Source organism: Vollenhovia emeryi, unplaced genomic scaffold, assembly GCF_000949405.1.
Source record: "Vollenhovia emeryi isolate VEMERY1.0 unplaced genomic scaffold, V.emery_V1.0 DF939121.1, whole genome shotgun sequence".
Lineage (NCBI taxonomy): Eukaryota > Metazoa > Arthropoda > Insecta > Hymenoptera > Formicidae > Vollenhovia > Vollenhovia emeryi.
Genome location: NW_011967245.1, coordinates 42943 through 58404, shown reverse-complemented (window position 1 = coordinate 58404; position 15462 = coordinate 42943).

The following is a 15462-nucleotide window of genomic DNA, read 5'->3' as shown; positions in this document are numbered from 1 at the left end:
ATCCCGAAAACTTTCCGCAATTTCTCGACCCTCGCACCTCTTGTTTCCGTGTGTCAGTGAAGCCCGTGTCAGAGGTTGAGATTGGATGGAAATTTTTCCAATCAGAGCAAAGTTTACTCTCAAGTTTAGTAAATTTTACTCCGTTTAATCTCAATCTGTACACGGAAAAAAATGCTGTTGAATTAAAGAAAATTAAGCCGCTTGAATTAAACGTTGACGTCATAGGCTGCCATAAACATAAATAATTCACTCGATAGTATTTGCCATGGATTGGTATTTTAAGCATTTAACTAAAATCCAAATTATTAAGACATCTCATGTTTTTCATTCAATAATACTGATGTTGTTTCAACAATTTTATTTCAATTACACTAATCTTGTTGAAAAATAATTTTTTCCGTGCAGTTTGATACGAGCTTAACGCTCGAGTCAGAATTATTTGAAATCACGATCCGAGAATGGCGAAATAATAAACATTTCGTTTTCTCAGATCGCGATTAAGTCTGGCGAAAATGGGAGAGCAATTAACGAGGAAGTTTTCTTTTATTTTCTGAATATTTATTTTAAATTTCGATGAATATTTTTCCATATTTTAAACTATTCGAATTTGAGTCCTACTGTTCGTCAATACATCTTGTAAAGTTCGCTAATAAGAGTATAATAGATTATCGTATTCAAATCATTTACGTATAATTTTTTCCATATAAATTATCTACCCGTTAAACGTCAACCGCACAATTGGCATAAGTCCCGATGGTATAACTGGTGCTTTCGCGCGACAGCTTCATGAATAACCACCCACATAGCGCTATACGATCTTGCGCATATTGTGAATCTCGGCTTCGAGTCCTTCCCATTTGCGATTCGACGTCCGATAAATTCCAGGCTAATACCCAATTTAATACGTTACCTGCATCCGCAATCCCGGCCGTGATGTATCTCGCATCATCACCGAACTGCCGTTCCACTCGCGCGGAATGCACGCGAGTTACTTGGCGATATAGAACACAGGCAGCGGGAATCAACTGATCGAGATGTAAGAGCAGGAAGATGAAGGGGTAATAATAAGCCGACTTCGCCAACTTTGATTTTATGCGCGTCAGGTATAATCCGAGATTAAAGACACTGGCGATTATTTCGCAAACCGGCTCGAACCCGCGAGCGCATAAAACAAAATGCCGAACGTTAATGAGACCACGTTTGAACTCCCTTCACTTCGATGGCCATCATTCTCGACGATGCTTCATTGCGAGGACGCGGTTGAGAGCGTCATGCGTGCACTGTCAATGCGAAAACTCTTAGCTTTCACGAGCCGGCCGCTGGAAAGAAAGAGCTTAAACCAAAAACAATCTCAAGTGGGTATTGAATTGGAATATTCAGTGTTTTTTTTATTCTAACTGAATAAATAGAATTAAAATGTTTTCTTCAAACTCGCATATCGTTAAAATACGTAAAACTATTAAAAAGTATCTAAAATATAAAAATTAATGTGAACAAAATTTCTTGCAATACTCGACTGTTTGCCGTCTAATCGAGTAACAGATAGTAAAACAGATACGAATAAAACAGAAGATCGAAAAACTAGGCGAATGTGCGTTTTATATATACATAATCCTAGATAAACCCAACTTTGTCATTTAATTGCTCCAGTAGTTATCCCGAAGAAATGTGGAGTTACGAAGGGCATCACGAATCTATCAAATCGCGTTGTCGTCTCGCGCTAATAAGCTCGCGCAACGCTGATGGTTGATTTTGAAACGATGCAAAAACCGAGGAAAATCGCGGCGTTCGCAGTCTTCTCATTGCGTTCATTTTTATCTCATTACTCCCCCTCTCGCGGCACCGGGATTTTTCCTTTCCACGTCGTGCGTCCTTCCACCGCCTCCCTCTCGTCTCTCGCCAACGTTTCACGAGCCTTCACGAGCTCGCACCTGCTCGCCGTCTTTTCGCAGCCGCGTATTCCACGCGGGTCACGCCAATTTTACGATCGCGTCTTCCACCCGAGAAGGGCTCCTCTCGATTGCGTTTTGACGGGCGAGGAATTACAGTCGCTGACGCGAGCAGGCGTCGGCGAATTTCTGGGGCGAGGGCGAGGGAAACGGACGAAGGTTGAAGAGAAGATGGGAAGGGACGGGAAAGAGGCGAGAGACGTGGTACGTGCCGCGGTCGCGCGATTATTTATAGTCGCGCGTGCATCGCGCGAAGTTTAGCGATGCACAGACATGCGCCGCGTACGTAGTGATTACTTCCTCCCACCTGCGCCGATCTCGCGCACGAATCTTCGCGATAGACAAAAGCGCGGCGCCGACCCGTTCTCGCCGTCGATCGGTATCAATTGCAGTTGGGCCGGGACGATCTTTTTTTCGGCCGCGGGCGCCGATCGCTCTTATCCCCCTCGTTGCCGCGATTCGTCGCGGCTCATCACGCGCGAATCTACGGCTTAGGCGCGACACACGAGAATAGAAGGTGGAAGCGCGATGGAGGAGGATTCGCCGAGGCGCCGAAGACGATCGCGAATCGCGCGCGCGGCCGTCACGTTGGGATTACAACAGAGGTAGTTACACTGTCGCAGTTTAAATGTCAGCGCTACGCGACGTCTATTACCCCATCCACAATGCGAGCATCGCTAATTTATCTGTCGTTACTGCGCGTGGCGAACCTCATAGATGTTAGTTAATCCTCCCGGTGTGTACGCCATTACTCCGTCACGTACGCTGGAAAATGTAGTGGCGCGCGCTGGCCGGTTCGGTACATTCCACTTTCTAAACGTCGTTTAAAAACTGGGACACCGCGTGGACGAGGACCACAGAATTTATTTGGCTTCTTTTTTCTTTAATCGGTCGTATATGGCGATAAATCATCAGGCGTAGGCCTCGTTACCGAACAAAAGAAGTGGGTAATATTTAACCGATTATTCTCTCTGCCGCCGGGGAAGAGGAATTGTTTGCGTTTCGTGACACTTGAATTTCGTGAAAGCAATAATCCGGATATCGGGACTAAATTCGAGTGTTGCAATATTTCGGAGAAAGTGCACGCGTTATTGCCGAAAAATAGGACGGCGCCAATCGCTTTTTTTGCTCTCGACTCTCATTAGCGTCGATTATTAATGAAAGCTTCAAGTAGCAGAAGCAAATATCCCTCGCGCTTAATTAATATAATTGATAAATTATATTAATAAATTATTATCATCACTATCATCAATTATCCTATAAATTATTTACTACACTTCAACTTCCTAACGTAACTTATAGCGAATTCGGTTGCTATATTAAAATACAAGTTCGCCAGATCCATAAAAATCGGTGAAACAGGAAAGTATGGATGCAACATTGAGCTTTACGATTGATACGAAGGAGAGCAGATTCACGGTGCAACAATTTTTTAACCCTTTGAGCAACACGAACATATTCACGTCGTGTCGTAAAAATAATACTTGAAACGGCAAACGAAAATCACAATCTGGTATTTATAATGCGATTCTAAAGAGCGTAATTTTATTATGCGAAAAAAGTCCAGGGCTATGACTATTATAATTCACTATTCAAAGAGTTAAACGCGGAAGGGGATTTGTGTGCGAAGGTATTCAGCCATGTCCGCTGAGAGGTCTTCTCCCAAGAGATCCCGAAGAATGAGGGGCTCTGTAGGTCGTTACCGTCCCACCCGCGGAGATCTCTCGGTGACAGGAGCTTCACGTTTGCCCTTTTTTATTGTTTGTCCGGTATTTCATATCATTTCGAAAGGAAGCAAACGGCAGACCGTGAAGCGAGGACCCCCGCGGAGACGCACCCGGGTGTCTTTTCTTTTCTTCTTTCTCTTCCACGCGGATTAATGGAGGGTATAAGGCTTTAATTGCCGACATCGTCGAGGAAAGCCAACCGTGTTGCCTAGGAAGAATTATCTTAATGCTCGGGAAACGTTCCGGGAATTCATCCACCCCATGAATTTTCTCTATGACTCGTAAATGACCTTCTGCCTGCATGCCGCAAGTCACTACGGTCTTCTTGTTCCTCTTTCGAGCTCGTCGGATGTAAAATCGCGTCTCATCGAGATCCATCTTTCGAAATTCTTAACGATCTTTAGCGAGAAAGCATGTGTGTAAGCAGACCTTGCCGAGATTTTGCAAACGATCTTATTCTGCTGTCTCGTTGCATAATACTCTCCTCTTAGGCAGCGACTTCAAGTTAATGGATTTTTCAAACCTCATCCAGGTTGCCTACCGGTAAATTCGTTGCTCTCACGACACCGAATATTCTGGACATGCGCGTCGCGCAAGTTGTTCCGAAATTGCTCACTGAAACCAATACTGATGACTAATTGTTGTTCGTCATGGCGCCGGACCACGTGGGAGAAACTTTCCTCGGGGTTGAATGAGACTGACGTGACAGTTTGGCGTGTCCGAAGCGATCGGAGACGGTATCTAAATTGGTCATCGATATCGTACGGTGCGAGACGGTGCGAGAACAGGGCGAAGCCACCTCGTCGCCGACGTCCGTCCTTTTTTGCGGCGCTTTTATTAAATTAGCGATGGCCATCGACTAGTGCTGGTCACGGTGTAGGTCCAGCTGAATGGAGATGAGGAAGCGATGATGAATTGCCTCTCGGAAACTTTGCATCTTTCGCCAATTTCGCCCGCGCGCCGCGGCTTAATTGTTTCGAACGTCACGTCATAATCAGACACGCCAGATCATCTCTCGTTATCGAAAAAAATCTCCAAAGATCGTTTTCTAGCGGAGTTTAAGCTGCGCGATTCACGCTTCAGAATGTATTCATCTTTCATTATATGATGTTACAGAGATACATTATTGTTCATTAAATCTTAGCTTACGTATTTGTCGAAAAATATGATGCGTATAAATATAAAAATTCGAATAATCGGTTCGTGATTGATCTCGGTGACTAGACACATGTGAATTTATTATATTATTATGTCGTTAAATAAATTAACTTCTTTTAGCGTGTCAAGGTGATGATATAATGCCTCGCGAATGGATTTTCCATTGTGTAAATCTTTGTATAACTTTTTACAAACTATCTTATTAATGATTTTCTAAAATTAAAATTTTATATATGCAAATCCATATACACGATCTTTTAAATCAAATATGATTTCTCTGACGCTATACGACGCTCCCAGTAGTTGACATTGCAAATGCCGCTTTGACATAGATTGATAGAATCCACCTTCGTAAATGGAAATTTCAGTAAAGGGAGATTTTTGACGTTACGGCCTCTTAGCATCGAGGCGATTCACATATTCAATCGATTATGTTTACGACTCGTGATAATTTATTGCATCGGCATTTTCATTTTCAGACGAAGGCGCGAGAGATATAACGATCGTTGTAGCCGCCACAAAGTTCAATCAGGCTTTAAGGGTCTGCCGGTGGTATTAAGGCGGCATGTGTGAAAGCACGTCGTGGTCCCCTAGGTCGTGGCCGCGCGTATGCCTTTTCACAGCGAAAACGCGCGTTAACCGTCTTACGAAATTCCTAGCGCGTCCGACCGTCAATCAGCCGCTGTTTTACGACTCCGTTCGACAACTCGTAACGCCGCAATTCCTTCTCGTCCCGTCGTTTTTCGCCTCTTCAACGACGACGAGGACGCTCTCTCGCTCGGCTTTCTTGTTGCCTCTTCCCGATGGAAAACAATAATTCATAAATTACGATTCGCCGCGCTCGGCCGCCGCCGCGCCGCCGGTCCGCGCTTTCAATTGAATTCGCTAACGTAACGAATTACGACAATTATCTCGAGTAATACGTGTCGCCCGTTTCGCAACGAGTCGTAATGATTAACACATCCCTGGAAAATTTATATATTTCTAAATATCAATGTACGCGCCCAGATGTCGTACAATGGGAAAAATAATTTCTTCTTATCTCTCTAAAAATCAGTCGGTGAATTATCACTGGAAATGGCGACTTATAGTCTCATTGATTTACAGTTGCAAGTATACCACTGCGATTTTCAGTGGTGTAATTACAACTGCAGTGACTATTCACCGTTTTCAGAGATAGTCCACTGATTGACTTTCAGTGAGTATAGTCGTAGAGCGATATCTTGAAAAAAAAAGTCACCGCGTTTGATTCGTATACGCCACGGTCGAATATCAAGTATCGTCAATGATAGAATTACTCAGTGCTACACTTACAACTGTTGTCAGTAATAATGCACTGATTGACTTTTAGAGAGTACTTGAGAAGATTTTTATTCGTAGAGTATGAAAATGTGCGCCATCCGTTTAAGATCTCTGTCATTAATGTATTCTTTTCTAATTCTACTGCTTACTACATCGTAATTTACTAGCAACGAGGTCCGTCCACACTCTCCACGCTCGCGCGACACAATCGCCCCTCGTGTCCACTTGTTCGAGATTTGATCACGTCGTAGGTGAATCGACACGGGTCTCCTTCACTAATTATATGCGTATCGATCCTTTGTCTAATTTCCCGATAGCATGCTCGCGCGCAATCGCTCTTCCCGATGCCGTCGTTTCAAGCCTGGCATATGAGCCAGCGTATATAATTTGGTGTCGGCTAATCGTACGCCGGCAACGCGCTTTAATCACTACTAATAAAACCTCAAGCACGACAAACGCCGTAAATCCCGCCTTCCGATCCGAGGAACGAGCGCGCGTACCTACGAACGAGAGCCAAACTCGCCCGGCGCAACGCCGATTTAATGTGGAAATTAATAAATCGCCGTCGCGCGGGCGAGGACGAAGATCAACCGGATCGTGGCGTCGGCTCGTTCGCGTCGCGACACGAGAATGGCGGGGTAAGGCGAGGAATTTCTTTTGAATTTGCGAGGCTTTTCGACGACGGCGACGTTATCCTTGACGGTCTATGTGCCCTCCTCCCGGGGGATAGAAGGTGGAGGGTCGATTCTACTTCAAATACGAGCCACGCCCATCCTCCTCTACCCCGGTTCTTTCTCTTATAAGGTACCCGACCTTTGACCCGCCAGTGGTAACCCGTGCTCCACGCACTCACACACAACGACCTCTGCTTGGCGCGGTGCAGCGCCCGCACGTTCGTACGCGAACACGCGCGCACGCACGCACGCACGCACGCACGCATGCACGCACGCACGCATGCACGCACGCACGCACGCATGCACGCATGCACGCACAGGGGAAAGACCCGCCGAGTCCGCGAGACCGCGAGTAGAGGCGTAATTGAAGAATAGCGGATTTGAGCGTATATTATGCGCGCGCCGAGGAAACCCGGATTTTTCTTTGTCGTCGTAAATACGTTACGCGAGAATCCCATAAGCCGTTAATGCGAGTGAACGTCCTGCGTTGAGGGCCGCGAGCTTACAAGCGATGCGATGCGATGCAATGCGATGCGTTGCGATGCGATGCGGAATCGCGCGGGCGCGCATATTGCGGCCGGCTGGTAGAACGATAAGCTCATTACGATTTATCTCGGCCGAATTAATCGCGCCGCATTTTCTCCTCTCGGTTTCTCCCTCCCTCTCCGTCTCTTTCTCCTTTAGCCCTGCGGTGGAATTAATCTCACCAGTGGTAACGTTGCGTTTGAGGGATTCGTAAAAAAAAGTATCGAGAAACGAAGTGAAAAATTGGAAAATTTCACGCAACCTACGATTTATTACGAGACAAGAGAAAACGAAGTAACGCTAGTATTACTAGAAGAGTTTGTCTTAACGAGGGCTTCGCCTTTTTCTTTTACTATTGTCCGTATTACAGTTAGTTATTCAGGTACGCCTGGATCTCAGGTGTTAAAGGTCTTCAGCAGGTAGAGGTGACAAACTTCTCGTACACAGAGAGAGGAGAGGCCACGTCTCGCGGCGACGAAAAATGCGTCTTTACAAATAGGTTGTTTCAAACGGTATGTGGAGTTTTGTAAACATTGGCTAAACGCGACGACGCTTGCTGGTTTAATTAATGCAACGCGTAAAAGCTGCGAATGGCTCGGGGAAAAGTATTTATGCGCCATAAAGAAGAAATTGATTAAAGCTTACGTTGAGAGGCACGGCTCGAGTCAACACGGAGAAAGTCAGTCGCTTTTCACGATCACACGTTCGCGCGATTATGGATAAATTCTGTAAAATACCAAAAATGGTCCAAGTGAAAGATTCATATTTACGAATTACCTAAGTGACGATTGCCTAAGTGACTCTCTCAAGTTCTAGCGCGAGTTTGACCAGCGCGACGGCTCTTAAATTTTGATTTTTTATATTTTACTTGTACCGAAGAAAATTGAAATTTTAGTCGAAAATCGATTCCTAAACTTGGACAGTCCACCATTTTGTCGAAAATTTGAATTTTCAAAAACGGATCGGTCAAGGACTAGAAAATACATTGAACTTTAATATCTTACAATCCTTGTGTTTCAAATGATCCTACATGGAGATATTTATGGTACCGCAATCTCTTATGTTTTGCGCATAACCTATTTTAAAGAGCTGCAGGGGATGATTTATTTTATTAAAAATCTCACGAATAACAATTTTGTTATAACTACGGTAGATGTACTCTATTATACAAAAAAACCCTTACCTTCGAACATTTTTTTTATTGTTTAAAAAATCGCGAAATATGCCTATTTTTGTGGGCCGAGAAAGGTATGTATAGGCCCCCTTAAACGGCCTCGTTCGCGAAAAGATCCGCGAGAAGTAACGCACCGCATTCTCTAGCGTCTTGACTCAGAAAACGTGATCGTGGGAGGACACTTTCGCGGAAAAGGCCGCGACGGGGACGAATCGCGTAAGATGCGTGGCTACATTTATTACGGGTAAATCGTCGGGCCGCTCGGAAGTATGGCCGTTAATCTCGACGTGTCCGACGCAGCCGTCGATGAGACCCTTACTCGGTGCACCTCCTCGTCGCGCTCCGTTGTCTTGTCCCTCTGTCCCTCTTTCACTCCTTCGCTCTCTCTTTTTCCCCCCTCCTCCCTCATCCTCTTCACTCCGCCGTTCACCCAGTGCGGTTCGCGCCGGTCAAGCGCGGCGAAAATTAGCTTATTAAAATAACAATTATGGAGTCCCGTCCGGCTATTGTGTGTCGTGTCAGGGGTTAAGCGCCAGTCGCTGTAACTTAACGGAGAGACGCAGGTACCCTCTCTTTTTCTCGTAGGCAGTCCGCCGCCGCCGTCGCGGAGGAGTCGCGGAGTACTCTCGAGGGAAATCTTGAAAGCGAGACGCTTCTACGCGGCCGAACCACCGACACGCTTCTCTTCACGCGCACGAGTACGCTCGATCTCGCGCCGCCGACGTAATGTCGACGAGGTGATTTTTCGCGAGCTCTCGCGCGGCTACTCAATAGTTCCTATCGCCGACGACAGCCGGTTACGGGCTGTTGCCGGCGTCGCGACGATGATGCTTCGCAATTCCCTGGTGACACGTAGGCCGCCGAAGGAGTTTCTAAAGTCCAGAACGTTCTTCTGCCAAGCGCCGGGGGATCAAAGAATCGTCTCGCGCGCGAAATAATTCTATTGTTCCTCGTAATTATTCGACCACTACGCGTGTCGTGAAAATTTCACGCGCGGATATCTCTGTATTTCGATTAAATGTAGAAATGTAAATTCATGTTTCATCTGTAAAGGCCTTGGTCCAAGTTCTAGCATCGTGGACATAGGCTTCGATTCAGTTTCCGTATAAGAAAACTTGGCAAGTTGATAAAGATAGTTGTTACAGCTTGTTAAGATCCTTTAACTTTATTCTATTTGTCTCCCCAAGGAAGACTAAAGTTAATTTATAATTAATAATACATAGTTAATGATTTATAATTATGTAAATTCTATTTCAATATCGTTACTGTAAACTCCGAGCCCCACTTTGAGGGATGACCGTTGAAGCTGAGCGCTACTGCTATAATTATCGTATCGCATTTTGATCATCGCGTGCGTAATCAGGCATGAATAGGCGACAGGAGATGCGTGCGGAACGTTCTGCGTGGTTCTTACCGATTTTTATCGAATTAGTTCGAGGCAATTGTCGAGTGTGGGACTCAATAGTGCGTAACAGCGTGGATACCCGTCACGGGCTGTCCACTTGCCACGCCGGAGTTATGGAGAACTCTCGAGGAAAATCTCAAAGACGGCGCACTTGAGAATTCAGTGCGTGGAAGATCTCGGGGGGGGGGGGAGAGGAAGAAAGGGGATGGACGGCGAGCGAATCGCGAGAAAGTGTGCGCCACAGAAACAACTCGCCTTCCACGCGCCTAATTCTTAGATGGATCGCACACGTTGCCAGGCACCTTCGATTTGTGACTTTCGATAACCTGACATTCAAACGTCGGAAATCGTTAACGCCATAGAATAAGCGCCGTTTGATAAGCGTATCATTGATAACAGACAATTTAGTTATTGAGGCGGAAGAATTTTAAACGTATGCGTGACGCGATACAAGGTGCTCCTTAAACACTGTCCTGTATTGCAGGAATTGATCTTTGAGGTAATTTTATAAGGAAAAGCGTTTATACGCACGTGTACTCTCGTTTTAGAGATACAGAGTGTTAAAAAGTTTACAAAATCATTTTTTTCTTTGTAGATTTTAAATGAAGAACGATTTAAAAACTTATCTTTTATATTCAACTTTTTTGAAGTACATTGAGCGAGTATATCTTAATATTAAATTAAAGGTCCTATGCTAATTGTATGCTGAATTCCTTCAAAGGCAATTGAATAAAATTTAGAGATACGTGTTTTATTTAAAATCGCACATAAGATATTTTTATTTTACTTCCTAGCTTTACTAGCCTGAGTTTAAAAAAAGATATCTTTTCGATTACGAGCTATTCAGAAAAAAGCAACAATTTAAACAATTTTTAACATTATCTTTCTTAAACGAGACTTTTGAGACTATCTGGGAATATAAACCTTCAAAACGTCTTCAAGAAATCAACCCCTAAATATTATACTTAAGAAATATCCTACACATTGTTTTTGTTATAATTATTTATAAATACCGCTGATTTTATATCGTAATTCCTACGTCTCTCCGCTTTCCTGCTAAATCTCTCTTCTCTCAAATGAAGGTTATCGTTACATACGAGACGCGGCACGCAGCAATTTCTAAAAATTGAGAAATTAATTAGAGATTAATGAGGATATCGACGACCTGAACCGAACGCCAGAATCGCGTTCAGCTCGGCAAATATTTGAAATATCCGAAGAGTATCGTCTGCGCGGCCGTTGTCTCATTAAACGAATCGCCGCGTTCTCCAAATATGCGAGACACCGAAGTACGCGTCCCGTTCCGCTTTCGAGACACTCACCTTTCTCCACTTGTGCCATCGAACAATGCGACTAACCGAGTCGAGGAGTCGTAAAAACGTCCGCTCGTTCGCTCACGAGCGGCGGATGAAATCGAGCCGCGGGAGTCGCTAATCGACCTCCCTCAGCCGCGCGGCGCGTACACATACCCGCGTCTTAAAGACGCTTTTAAGGCGCGCCTTTCGGCGCGGGCGCTGCCCGCGACGTGTAAGCCGGTAGGTGTTAAAAAGGGCGCTAAGGAGGGCGTGTCGTCTCGTCCATTAAGGAAACGCTCAATGCATCGGCGGCTCTAAGTGGCGACAAGTCGCGGCATTCGCGTATAACCCTCGCTAATTTTCCGCCATAAAACTACCGGCCGGCGTAAATAAATAAACACGCGCGGCCCCGGTGCGGGACAGTGGGCACAGTTTACGCCAAAGCGCCGAGGTGTAAAGTGGGGCTACGCGCTCGCGTAGCGGAGCCGGGGGGGGTGTCCCCCTCCCTTTCCGCCCCCGGACAATCCGCTTGCGCGCGAGACCGGCCGCCGGTCGCCAATGCAAATTTGCGCGCGCGGCGGACCGTGTATAAACGATAATTCATTTTGCGCACGTTAACGCCCGACGTCGGGCCCAGCCGCGTGCGACCGCGCCGTTTTCGCCGACCGGCGACGGGACGCTCCCCGAATTACTCCGGTCCCTCTCTCTCTCTCTCTCTCTTTCTCTCGGACGCTAATTGGCAAATTCAATTCCCGTCGGGATTACCGTCGCCGTCGACCCGCTGATACGGTATCGCCCGTTCACACGGCGAGGCCCTTTCAGCCGTCCAATTAACTCCTCCGCTTTTGACTCCGCGTGACGATGTACTCGCGGTTAACGTTATTTAACAGGTTTCGGATCTGTGACCGGTAACTCTTCATCTTTAAACCCGGCTGGAAAAAGAACGGACGGTACTCGGACATCATCTACAAGCCGGCCGCGGTGCCGACGGCTCCGATCGCCCAGATTCTGGCGTCCGCCGCTTACGCGAGCAGAATCAGAATTTCGCTCGCGATGGAGATGTTTTTATGCCAGCCGCCCCCGCGGTTCAAGGACCGTAATGGATTTTGGCAGCGGGCTGCCACTTAGCCTCGAGATATCCCGCCTATATAAATTTCGACCGCATTTTCGAGGGGGGGGGGGGAAGCCCCCGGGCCTCATTAAGTCGCGCACGCGACCGAAAATGAGCTTCGCCAACGGGCCCGCGAGGCGAATGAATATAAATACGCGCGCGTAATTGGGGAATCCGCCCGTCGCGTCCGGGTGGATTCTTCGGGGTCCGCGTGCTCGCGATATTTATCAGCAGCCCGACCTGTAATTTAAAGGTCCTCCTTAGCACCGATTACGCGCTAACGCCACCGCCGGTATCCACATCCGATTGGATGTTATTGATACCAACCCGAGTTCGCGTTGGTACAAATACTTGAAATTCCATTCCGCAGAGACGCTCGTTCCGCACATTTTTAAAGGACGCATAAAGTACGCGGTATTATGCATGTAACAGAAAGCAAGAATGTTCGTCATGTGAAACTCGCACATTATTCGTGGATTATTATTATTATTATTCAGCAGTTGTTTAATTTTCATCCATAAATTTTCTTTTAGTTGAAAGATCGTAGAATATAGGAAAAATTTCGCAGTCGGTCGCATCTACGAGTGTAAAGGCGCGTGTCCACGATGCTAGAAGTTGGTTCAAGTTCTAGTTCCGTAAAATGTGCAGTCTTGCAGCTATTCCATAAATGCTGCAAGTTGATTGGCTACACATTTCTCGAAACTAGAACTTGGATCAGGTTCTAGTATCGTGGACACAGGCCTTGATAAAAATGTAATAGTAATATAGAGCGTGAATTGGACACACACAGGCGAGAGATGTGCAGGCAGGAACGTGCAATTAAGAATAGAATAAGAGAAAGTCTTTGTGGGTAAGCAGTAAGAGGATTGTGTAAGAGAGTGCGCAACAGGTCCAAACTGTCAATATGTAACCGCAATCAGTTATCGTAATGGTTTTTAAAAAATGGCACCGCGCGTTGGAGCAGGAGTTCGTAGAAAGCCTTAAATTCTCCGATGATGCAAGCGTCACTGGATCTTCCGCGGTCTTTCGACACCTTAATTAAGTGACCTTTCATCAAATCTAGTGCGATGTAGCGACATTATCAGACATGCGTATGTGCAATCTTTTAAATCGTCATAAAAATGTATGTCGAGTGCCTTCATTTCGAGAATGCGCCCGCCCGCTCAAGTTTTCTCAAATCGACGATGAGAACCGAAGAATCCAGATATCCTTCGGACATCGGTAAACCTATTTCGCGAATGCGACGCGCGTCGTCGTATCTTGTGGCGGCCGGCACCGGCGCTCGTAGCTTCGATTAATTTAATTAAAAGACCGTCGAAGGCTGCGCACGTGCGAACGCGCGAATATCGGTATAAGTGATAATTGCGACCCGTCGGAGGGGAATGCCTGACGCGACGCGATCTCCCCGGCGCCGTTTAACCGCTTTCGACGACCTCCGCTTGTCAGAGGTCGCATTTCAGAGATGCCTGTCGCGGAAATCGCGATTATGCGATTTGAATGGCATTGTACGCCGCGCGTTTCGTCGCCCGTACGTGCAAAGCCCGCTGTCCGTAACGCATAGGCCGCGTCCGTGCCCAACCTTCGACACCCCTAGTGATCCTAATCGCGAATGTACATCCGTCCTCTCGCGTAACTCTTCCGATTTGCGCCGATCTGAAGCCGGCGGCCACGGACGCGGGAGACGTGCCGGTGACGGGATCGCGTGGTTTCCGACATCGCGGCCCAAGTGACGGCCTTCCCGCGGTCGCGACGTTTAAGGGTCGTAAAGTATCCGCCGTGAGTACACCTCGGGCGCACACGGCGCTCGCCGCGACTTTTTATATTCCGCGCCGACAGAGTCCATAAATGCCGTCGCGTAAACGAACGCGAAAAGACGCGCGGCCGGGTGATTCTCTCCCCCGCTACGCGCGGCCGCCCTTTCGCCGCCTCTTTCTTTTTCACCGGCGTCATCGCCCGTTTCCTTTCCCACCTTTCCTCGCCGCCCATTATCCGGGGCCGCCGCCGCCGTCGCGGAACCCCGCGACGCGATCCGCGCGGTCCCAGGCCGCTCGGTGGACCCGGGCAGCACTCTCTCTACCGGCCACTTTCAGATATGATCGTCGTAAAGTAAATTGCTGGCGCGCAAGGGCCGCGTGGGAGTAAATTACGAGAATAAATAAGGCGTAAACGACCGCGGAGGGAACTTTGAACCTCCTTAGGTCTAGGAACCTCGAGTGTGGGCGCCGGCCAGCTTTTAGATCCGGCATAGATGCCGTCTCAAATGTGGCAAAGCCGTATTGAAAAGCGATCCACCGATGTGGATGAGATGTCACAGGAATGCGCCGACCGAAGGCCACGGGTCTTCGAGAATTCTCATCCTGCGCATAATTCCACAGTTTTATTTGTACTAATATCGAGATTAATTTCGATCGATTTATCATTGTCAAGAATGCCACGGTATCAATGACGCTTGTAATCCTTTAATTATTATACGAAATTATTCTTGTGCTATCAAAGAGATTCTGAAGAGAAGCGAGAAGCTAATTCCTCAAACACAAAAACAAAATCTCTGAGAAGGCCTCTACCTAAACCTGCGATCGACCGCCCACGTCTAATTGACCCCTAATCTAACGGTCTAGAAAGGTTTTTCTCGTAGAACGATATTTCATGGAGAGGAGAGGAAAAAAATAAGACCACGCCCCACGTAAAGACGCTTTTCACGAACATCGTAAAACGAAAACTTACACTGTTGCATTATCGAACGCGAGATCAAGTCTGTCTGATAAACAATAGCTAGAACAACGGCGCAAAGCTACTTCAAACGTCGGTGCTTGCGCGCTATCGCTTCCCAGCGCGATTTCCCAGTCTTATCTATCCGAAAGGAGCGCGAGACGCGAGCGAGAGCTCCGGCCTTACCATTTTAATTCGACGATCCGCGATACGGGGCCCCGCGATCGTTAACGCCGATACGTTGCACGGCCCCTAGATCTGAGCGGGCCCGTCCTGCCGGTATCGATAAAACCGCAATGATCCGGCAGTGATACTTAGGCGTAATCTGAACAATCCGCGGATGAGAGAACGGAACGTCCCTGGGGGGGGGGGGGAGTGGGAGACGAGCTGGGAACGAGCGCGAGCGCGAGAGAGCCAGGCGCGAGGGGGAGAG